A 10,943-nucleotide genomic window follows, 5' to 3' on the forward strand; every position below is an offset into this window, starting at 1 on the left:
GAGCCCTAGATTGGTTCCGCCAAGGTTCCGCCTCGAGATGGCGGCGCTTCGTCCCGAAAGCTTCCTTCTGATTTTTTCCAGGGCGAAAGACTTCATATAGCAAAAGATGGGCACCGGAGGCCTGCCAGGGGACCCACGAGGCAGGGGCGCGCCCAGGGGGGTATGGCGCGCCTCCCGCCCTCGTGGTCAGGGTGTGGCTCCCCTCTGGTGCTTTCTTCGCCCAATATTTTTAATATATTCCAAAACTGACTTTCGTGGAGTTTCAGGACTTTTGGAGTTGCACAGAATAGGTCTCTAATATTTGCTCCTTTTCCAGCTCAGAATTCTAGCTGCCGGCATTCTCCCTCTTCGTGTAAACCTTGTAAAATAAGAGAGAATAGGCATAAGTATTGTGACATAATGTGTAATAACAGCCCATAATGCAATAAATATCGATATAAAAGCATGATGAAAAATGGACATATCAACTCCCCCAAGCTTAGACCTCGCTTGTCCTCAAGCGGAAGCCGATAATGAAAAATATATCCACATATTCAGAGATAGAGGTGTCGATAAAATAAAATACGGACATGAGGGCATCATGATCATTCTTATAACAGCAACATACATATATATTGTCATATGATTTCTTATGCTAATGTAACAATCTATTCACAATGTCAAGTATGAATCAGAAACTTCATTGAAAACTAACAAACTATGATCTCGATCATTGAAGCAATTGCAATTTATCATAACATCGGAAAGAGTCAATATAAGAGCTTTTCAGCAAGTCCACATACTCAACTATCATTTAGTCTTTCACAATTGCTAATACTCACGCAATACTTATGGGTATGGAGTTTTAATCGGACACAGAGAAAGATAGGGTCTTATAGTGTTGCCTCCCAACCTTTTACCTCAATGGTAACATCAACAATAATAGTTTGTGATAACTTACATCCAATTGGATATATATATATATCAGGATCTTTCCAACACAATGTGCTTGCCAGAGGATAAAGTGTGAAAAGGAAAGGTGAAGAACACCACGACTCTTGCATAAGACATAAGAAAAAAAATAAAAGATAGGCCCTTCGCAGAGGGAAGCAGAGGTTGTCATGTGCTTTTATGGTTGGATGCATAAAATCTTAATGCGAAAGAACGTCACTTTATATTGCCACTTGTGATAGGGACCTTTATTATGCAGTCCATCGCTTTTATTTCTTCCATATCAGAAGATCGTATAAAGCTTATTATCTCCACACTAATAGATCATACATATTTAGAGAGTTTTTTTATTGCAGGCAACAGTGACAACTTACTTGAAGGATCTTACTCAATCCATAGGTAGGTATGGTGGACTCTCATGGCAAAACTGGGTTTAAGGATATTCGGAAGCACAAGTAGCATCTCTACTTGGTGCAGAGAATTTGGCTAGCATGAGGGGGAAAGGCAAGCTCAACATGTTGGATGATCCATGGCAATATACTTTATTTCGGATATAAGAAAACATAACCCATTACGTTGTCTTCCTTGTCCAACATCAACTTTTTAACATGTCATATTTTAATGAGTGCCCACAATCATAAAAGATGTCCAAGATAGTATATTTGTATGTGAAAACCTCTCTTTCTTTATTACTTCCTATTAATTGCAACGATGACCAAAACTATGTTTGTCAACTCTCAACAACTTTTATTCATCATACTCTTTATATGTGAAGTCATTACTCTCCATAGGATCAATATGATCTTTTTTAATTCTTTTAATTCTTTCTTTTATTCCCTCAAGATCATAGCAAGATAATCAAGCCCTCGACTCAAAACTAATCTTTATTATATATAGCTCGCGGACTCGATTACATAGAAGGATCATAAAGCAAAACTCAAAACTAGATTATAATAAAACTTTATTCTAATAGATCAAGATATTACCAAAAGGATCGAACTAAGAAAAACGGTAAAGATAGAAGTGTGATGGTGATACGATACCGGGGCACCTCCCTCAAGCTTGGCTATTGCCAAGGGGAGTGCCCATACCCATGTGTTTATGTCTCCTTCGGAGGTGGTGATGATGGAGTTGTTGATGATGTAGGCTGGTCGTCCATCTTCCAAGGCATAGGCTCACCATCATAGAAGGATGATCGAGTCTCCGGGATCCTCAAATCTGCAGCCAAACTCATCCTCTTGAATATATATTCATACTCACAGTTTTGGTTTTGCAGGTCATAGATCTGGGCTTGGAGATGCTCGATTTTCTCATGAAGCTTGAAGATGGTCTCCCCAATGTTCTTGGCATCCAGCTTGTGGTTGTTGGTGAACTCCACGATCATCATGTGGTTGGCGTTGAGTCCGCGTTCCACCATCCCCTGGCACTTGAAAACTTGTTGCTCCATCGCTTCGAGTCTTGTCTCCACGCTTCCAGTCCTCCTTGGTCCCTAGACATCGCGGATGTGCAGCAACCCATCACGCATCTCAATGGTTTGAGGGTGTTGCAGCACCTCCGTGAGGTAGGGGTTGATGACCTTCTTGAAAAACTTGTCCTTGGGGGAGTTTGAAGACGTCATGGTGATCTAGATCTGTCAGAAAAACAGCTCAAAACAAAAACAGAGGATATTTGTGTGGTACGGTGGTCAAAACCTTCGAGAGATTATATAATGAATTTTTACCGACCAAAAGAAGTACCGTGCAAGAAAACGGAGTCCGGAGAGCACACGAGGTGCCCACGAGGTAGGGGGGTGCGCCCAGGGGGTAGGGCGCGCCCTCCACCCTCGTGGATGCCTCGTGTCCTTCCCGGACTACTTCTTATTTTCCTATTTTCTTAAATATTCCAAAACAGAGAAAAATTGCTATTAGAACTGTTTTGGAGTCGGTTTACTTACCGTACCACATTCCTATTCCTTTTCGGAGTCTGAAACATTCTGGAAAATGTCCCTTATGTATTCCTCTGGGGTTACGGTTTCAATAACATTAGTTTCAACATTTATGGGATTACCTAAGATATAATGTTTGATTCTTTGACCGTTCACCACCTTTGGATTTGTGCCTTCGAAGTTGTTGATTTTTATGGCACCGGAACGACAGAACTCCTCGATAACGTAAGGACCTTCCCATTTAGAGAGAAGTTTTCCTGCAAAAAATCTTAAACGAGAGTTGTATAACAAAACATAATCACCTTCATTAAACTCACGCTTTTGTATCCTTTTGTCATGCCACCTTTTAACTTTTTCTTTAAACAATTTGGCATTCTCATAAGCCTAGGTTCTCCACTCATCAAGTGAGCTAATGTCAAATAGTCTCTTCTCACCAGCAAGTTTGAAATCATAATTGAGCTCTTTAATGGCACAATATGCCTTATGTTCTAGTTCAAGAGGTAAGTGACATGCTTTTCCATAAACCATTTTATACGGGGACATACCCATAGGATTTTTATATGCAGTTCTATAGGCCCATAATGCATCATCAAGTTTCTTGGACCAATTCTTTCTAGATCTATTAACAGTCTTTTGCAAAATTAATTTGATCTCTCTATTACTCAGCTCTACTTGGCCACTAGATTGTGGGTGGTATGGAGATGCAATTCTATGATTAACGTCATACTTAGCAAGCATTTTACGAAAAGCACCATGAATAAAATGTGAACCACCATCGGTCATTAAGTATCTAGGGACTCCAAACCTCGGAAAAATAACTTCTTTAAGCATCTTAATAGAGGTGCTATGATCAGCACTACTAGTTGGAATAGCTTCTACCCACTTAGTAACATAATCAACAGCAACTAAAATATGTGTATACCCATTAGAGGAAGGAAACGGTCCCATATAATCAAAGCCCCAAACATCAAATGGTTCAATAACAAGTGAATAGTTCATAGGCATTTTTTGACGTCTACTAATATTACCAATTCTTTGACATTCACCACAAGACAAGACAAACTTACGGGCATCTTTGAAGAGAGTAGGCCAATAAAAACCGGATTGCAATACCTTATGTGCAGTTCTATCTCCAGCGTGGTGTCCTCCATAAGCCTCGGAGTGACACTTGTGTAGGATCTGTTCCTGTTCATGCTCAGGTACACAACGTCAAATAACACCATCTACTCATTCTTTATAAAGGTGTGGGTCATCCCAGAAGTAATGTCTTAAATCATAGAAAAACTTTTTCTTTTGCTGGTATGTGAAACTAGGTGGTATAAATTTAGCAACAATGTAATTAGCATAATCAGCATACCATGGAGCAGTACGAGAAGCATTTATAACCGCTAATTGTTCGTTAGGAAAGCTATCATCAATAGGTAGTGGGTCATCAAGAACATTCTCTAACCTAGATAAGTTGCCCGCAACGGGGTTCTCAGCTCCCTTTCTATCAATAATATGCAAATCAAATTCTTGTAGTAGGAGAACCCATCTAATAAGTCTAGGTTTAGCATCTTTCTTTTCCATAAGATATTTAATAGCAGCATGATCGGTGTGAACAGTTACTTTAGAATCAACTATGTAAGGTCTGAACTTATCACAAGTAAATACAACTACTAAAAATTCTTTTTCAGTAGTAGCATAATTTCTCTGGGCAATGTCTAGAGTTTTACTAGCATATTGGATAACATTTAATTTCTTATCAACTCTTTGTCCTAGAACAGCACCTACAGCATAATCACTAGCATCACACATAATTTCAAAGGGTAAATTCTAATCAGGTGGCTGAACAATAGGTACAGAAATCAAGGCTTTCTTAAGTATTTCAAATGCTTCTAGACAATCATCATCAAAGACAAAAGGAATATCTTTTTGTAAGAGATTGGTCATAGGCCTAGAAATTTTTGAGAAGTCTTTAATGAACCTCCTATAAAAACCGGCATGACCAAGGAAACTTCTTATACCTTTAATGTCCTTAGGACACAACATCTTTTCAAGAGCATCAACTTTAGCTTTATGAACTTCAATACGTCTTTCAGAAATTTTATGTCCCAAGACAATGCCTTCATTAACCATAAAGTGGCACTTCTCCCAATTGAAGACAAGATTAGTTTCTTCACATCTCTGCAAAACTCGATCAAGGTTGCTTAAGCAATATCAAAAGAAGTTCCATAAACGGAGAAATCATCCATGAAAACCTCAACAATCTTTTCACAAAAGTGAGAGAATATAGCAGTCATACATCTTTGGAAGGTAGCAGGTGCATTGCATAAACCAAAAGGCATACGTCTATAAGCAATGGTACCGAGAAGGCAAGTAAAAGTGGTCTTTTCTCTATCCTCTTTTGACACAGGTATTTGAGAGAAACCAGAATAACCATCTAGAAAGCAAAAATGTGTATGTTTGGTTAATCTTTCTAGCATTTGATCGATAAAAGGTAAAGGGTAATGATCTTTTCTAGTAGCTTTATTCAATTTGCGGAAATCAATTACCATTCTATAACATGTAACAATTCTTTGTGGAATCAATTCATCTTTATCATTAGGAACACCAGTAATACCTCCCTTCTTAGGGACACAATGGACAGGACTTACCCACTGACTATCAGCAACGGGATAAATTATACCTGCCTCCAGAAGCTTTAGTATTTCATTTCTTACCACTTCTTTCATCTTAGGATTTAATCGTCGTTGGTGATCAACAACCGGTTTAGCGTCTTTCTCCAATTTTATTTTGTGCTGGCATAGAGTGGGACTAATGCCCTTAAGATCATCCAAAGTATATCCAATAGCAGCATGGTGCTTCTTCAGAGTTTTCAAGAATTTCTCTTCTTCCTGCTCTGAAAGGTTAGCACAAATAATAACAAGATATATCTTCTTTTCATCAAGATAAGAATATTTAAGGGTATCAGGTAATGGTTTAAGCTCAAACACGGGATCACCCTTGGGTGGAGGAGGACCCCCTAGAATTTAAACAGGTAAGTTGTGTTTCAAAATAGGTCCCTGTTTAAAGAATACTTCATCTATTTCCCTTCTTTCATTCATAAACATACCATTTTCATGGTCTAACAAATATTTTTCTAAAGGATCATTAGGAGGCACGGCAGTAGAAGCAAGACCAATAATTTCATCTTTACTAGGCAATTCTTTATCATGGGGTTGTCTACGAAATTTAGCAAAACTAAAATCATGAGACATATGCCCTAAACCAACAGAAACAATATCCTTTTTGCAGTCTATCTTAGCATTAACAGTATTCAAAAAGGGTCTACCAAATATAATGGGACAAAAGTTATCTTGTGGGGAAGCAAGAACAAGAAAATCGGTAGGATATTTAATTTTCCCACACAAGACTTCGACATCTCTAACAATCCCAACCGGTGAGATAGTATCTCTATTGGCAAGCTTAATAGTAACATCGATATCTTCTATCTCAGTAGGTGCAATATCATGCATAATTTCTTTATATAAGGTATAAGGTATTGCACTGACACTAGCACCCATATCACATAAGCCATGATAACAGTGATCTCCTATTTTAACCAAAACAATAGGCATGCCAACAACATGTCTATGTTTATCTTTAGTATCAGGTTTAGCAATTCTAGCAGCTTCATCACAGAAGTAAAGAACATGCCCATCAATATTATCAACCAAGAGATCTTTAACCATAGCAATACTAGGTTCAACTTTAATTTGCTCAGAGGGTTTGGGTGTTCTAATATGTGACGCCCTCGATTCAATCGTACACTAATCATACACGCAAATGTGTACGATCAAGATCAAGGACTCACGGGAAGATATCACAACACAACTCTAGACACAAATTAAAATAATACAAGCTTTATATTACAAGCCAGAGGACTCGAGGGCTCGAATACATAAGCTCGAAAACACAAGAGTCAGCGGAAGCAACAATATCTGAGTACAGACATAAGTTAGACAAGTTTGCCTTAAGAAGGCTAGCACAAAAGCAACAACGATCGAAAAGGCAAGGCCTCCTGCCTGGGAGCCTCCTAACTACTCCTGGTCGTCGTCGGCCTCCACGTAGTAGTAGTAGTCGTCGTCGAAGGTGGCGTCTGGATCCTGGGCTCCACCATCTGGTTGCAACAACCAGAAAGAAGAAAGAAGGGAGGAAAGGGGTAGCAAAGCAACCGTGAGTACTCATCCAAAGTACTCGCAAGGAAGGATCTACACTACTTATGCATAAGTACCAATGAAATGGGCTATATCTGTGGAGTGGACTGCAGAATGCCAGAAGAGAAGGGGAAAGCCTAGCCTATCGAAGACTAGCATCTTCAAGCAGCTCCAAGCATCTTGCAAAATCAGAAGAGATAAGAGTAGCATAAAGTAAAGTAGTAGTAGTGTTATCAACCTCGGCCAGAGATCCTTTCTCGACTCCCTGCGAGAAAGCAATCCCAGAGCCATACTATCCAGTTATCACCTCAAGTATCCAGTTCTAGTTGTATCGATCGGGATACAACTCCAAGTGTCCGTTACCGTAGGACAGGCTATCGATAGATGTTTTCTTCCTTGCAGGGGCGCACCAACTTACCCACCACGCTCGATTAACTCCGGCCGGACACACTTTCCTGGGTCATGCCCAGCCTCAGCCAAACAATACGCCGCAACCCGACCTAGGCTTAATAGAGAGGTCAGCACGCCGAACTAAACCTATGCCCCCAGGGGTCATGCGCCATCGCCCCGGGAACTCCTGTACGTTGCGTACGCGGCCGGTGAGAAGACCTAGCTACCTCCATCAAAAAGGCAGGTGCTTACCAGTCCAACTCGGCGCGCGCCGCTCAGTCGCTGACGTCTATTAAGCTTCGGCTGATGCATACGACGCAGAACGCCCATACTATGCCCACGTGATGGTTAGTGCTATCAGGCCAGAGGCCCCTCGGATCAAATATCCAAATCGTAGTGGATTAGGAACGTGCGGTAACAAGTAGAGACTCACGAAAGATGTGACCCCGTCGCCCCGTCTCGAGGACTTGCGGCAAGGGCTAGAAATGCCCGGCCACGCCTCGTAATTATCTCGCGGACACCCTCCAGGTCAACCCGTCTCCACATCACTCGCGGGTACCCCTCAGGGTCGACCTGCCTTTCCAAGTAACAGTTGTGAAGTCCAAGTATCCGTGTGTCCAAACATCAAGGGGAAAACCCGAGGAATCACCCCCGGTGAATTCCACTCGATGTAATCATCAAGGTGAACGTAAGAGGATCCACCCTCGAGGTTCACACTTGAGGGGTTGCACGACAGAGTTGTATCGGAAGTGGTTAAGGAGGAAATCACCCTCGATGACCACGACCGAATAGCTACACTACAGAGATCTCATCGGGAGTGATGTATGAGGTTCCACCCTCGGCACTCGATGGTAACTCTGCAGAGTAGAGCAACAAAAGGGGGTGATGTGATGTGAGGTGTCGGGCTCTGGTCGTCGATCACGTTGATCGAGTCGTCGATGATAAAGCAGGGGAACAAGGACAAGGTGGGGGTCACTGATGGATCACTAACCAACCTATGCTAAGCAGTTTAGGATAAGTAGGTAAGGTACAATGAGCAGGTTACAAGAGCAGGCTATGCATCAGAATAGGAGCAAACAATAACAGTAGCAAAATCTAATGCAAGCATGTGAGAAAGGAATGGGCGATATCGGGATGATCAAAGGGGGGGGCTTGCCTGGAAGCTCTGCTGAAAAGGAAGAAGGCTCGTCGTCGACGTAGTTGATCACAGGGACATCGGCAGCGGTCTCGGGGTCTACCGAAGAGAAGAGGGGGGAGAAGCAATAAATACATAGCAAGCAAGTGCATAACAGGACAACAGGCAGAGCTAGACGTGTTCTAACGCGGTGCTACACGTTACCGGCGAAGGGGATAACATCCGGGAATGCTTTCCCGAAGTTTGGCATTTTCGGACAGACGAACCGAAGGGGAAAGGTTCGATGTTCGCTATGCTAGGGATGTGTGGCGGACTAACGGACCGCGTATTCGGATTCGTCACATTTTCTGAGCAACTTTCATGTAGAAAACGTTTTCATCCGAGTTACGGTTTATTTTATATGATTTTTCAAAGAGTTAAACAATATTCTGAAATTGTTATTAATTCGAAAATAATGATTAAAACGCTAAGTGCACACAGCACAGGGTACACAGAAGTGCACCAGTGGCTGACAGGTGGGGTCCAGTTGACTGCCTAGTCAGCTGTCAACTAAGACCGTTGACTAGTCAAAGGACCCAGGGGACCCGCATGTCATTGGCTGGGTTATCCCAGTCAGCATTTGACTGGTCAAAAGTGAACAGTGCACGTGGGTCCCGTGTGTCATTGACTTAGGCATCCTTTTTTATCATGTTAATTTACAGCAGGGGCCACATGTCATAGGGTCTAGACTAACTAATTAATTAAACAAACAATTAGGGGGTTAGTGTTAAACATAATTAGGCCCCTAATTTCATTGGGCCGGCCCCACCTGGCAGGGGAACACCCGTGCTCCAGCGGCTGGGCTCGTACGCGGCACAGAGGCGCGCGGCGGCCACGGCCAGAGGTCGTGCGGGCGACCGGCCGGCCGAGCGAGAGGTAGGTGCGGAGGGTAGCGATGGGCAGAGGTGGGCGCGGCAGCGGCGCGGGCTAGCGGCGGAGCAGCAGCAGAGAGCAGTACGGGAGGCGGCAGCAACGGGAGAAAGGCGAGCGGGGCGAGGCTGCGTGCAGGCGGGCGCGGGCGGGCTCGCGGCCAGCACGAACAGGCGGCCGCGCGCGCGTGCACAAAGCGCGGCAGCGGAGCCCCGGGGCGCAGGCTGGGCAGGGGCGCAGGCTGCGGTGAGCGCGAGCTCCGGTGGGTTCGGCCGCGGTGACGTACGACAACTACGGCGACGGATTCGACGGTGGGAAAGGGGGAATCGATGTAGGAGCTCACATTGGTGCGGCTGGAGAGGTCAGTGAGGTCGGGGGAGCACCGGAGGCGGCGAATTGAGCGGCGAGGTCCGGCGGGGCAGAGGTTGAAGACGGCGTCGAGGAGCTTGATGCGTGCGTCGACGTGGGGGCCTCCCGGCCTCGATCCGGCAGCGTAGAGGACGATGACGAACACAACGGAGCTCCTGGAGTAGGTCCTAGCCGTCGGGGACCTCGGTGGCCGCGTGACTGGCGGCGTCCATGGCGACGATGGTGCGTGCGGTGGCTGTAGCAAGGGGATCGAGCGGGGGGGGGGGGGGGGGGGGGGGGAGGAAATGGGGCTAGGGTTTCACAGGGAGAGAGAGGAGGGGCTTGGGGTGCTCTTATCCATCCCCTCGACCGCGGGATGAACGACAGCGGCGGCATCGGCGGCCATGGCGGGGTGGATGGCTGCTACGCCATCCCCCAGTGTACAGAGGAAAAGGATGAGGGGGACTGGGCTGGGCCTTGCACTGTGGCCTTACGGCCCAGTTCACAGTGGGGGGCCTTTTAGTTTCCTATTATCTTTTCTGTTTTAAACTTTCACCGTTGTTTTCTATTTCTAGCTACAGCTTGGTATTTATTTGAGTGAGCAAACGAATTTTTTTATAGATGAAACATGGCACATAAATATAGTACGATAGCATAGGGCCACACACAAAGTTTCTTGTGGTTCGGGAAAAGTAAGAATATATGTTGGAATTTAAACGACCAAATTAAATGTTGTTGGTCCACCAAAATATTGCCATGGCCAAAATAGAAATCCAATTTGAGTTGATTTCTTCATGACAATTACTTGGCGAATACTTACAACCCATCGAACATTTTTATTTGACAGATTAAAGAAATAAGAATTTGGCTTGTATTTCAAAAGGAATTTGGATTTGATTTTTCTCCAGTAGCAATGTGGCTTAGTCAAACTTGATGACATGGCACCATTAGTGTGAGGTTACTGTAGTTGAGCTACCGGGGTGTTACAAATCTCCTCCACTACAAGAAATCTCGTCCCGAGATTTAAGGGGTGGAGTAAAGGGGGAAAACTCGGGAAGGACGGGGCTCAACACAAGATATGCAACTGGGGGCTATCTCAGTGAACATGGCATAGAGGCATCTCTCGAGT

The 10,943-nt window shown here is 44.0% G+C and overlaps 1 long non-coding RNA gene across 1 annotated transcript; it reads right to left on the bottom strand.

Annotated features, from left to right (window-relative positions):
* Positions 1 to 6,714: 6,714 nt before the first annotated feature.
* On the bottom strand, positions 6,715 to 10,082 carry LOC141042461 (uncharacterized). The gene is made up of 2 exons (XR_012205313.1): positions 9,810 to 10,082; positions 6,715 to 8,656 (listed from the first exon to the last, which is right to left on the bottom strand). It is a non-coding gene; the product is annotated as an uncharacterized lncRNA (long non-coding RNA).
* Positions 10,083 to 10,943: the final 861 nt, after the last annotated feature.

This window comes from Aegilops tauschii, chromosome 3, assembly GCF_002575655.3.
Source record: "Aegilops tauschii subsp. strangulata cultivar AL8/78 chromosome 3, Aet v6.0, whole genome shotgun sequence".
In the NCBI taxonomy this organism is placed as follows: domain Eukaryota; kingdom Viridiplantae; phylum Streptophyta; class Magnoliopsida; order Poales; family Poaceae; genus Aegilops; species Aegilops tauschii.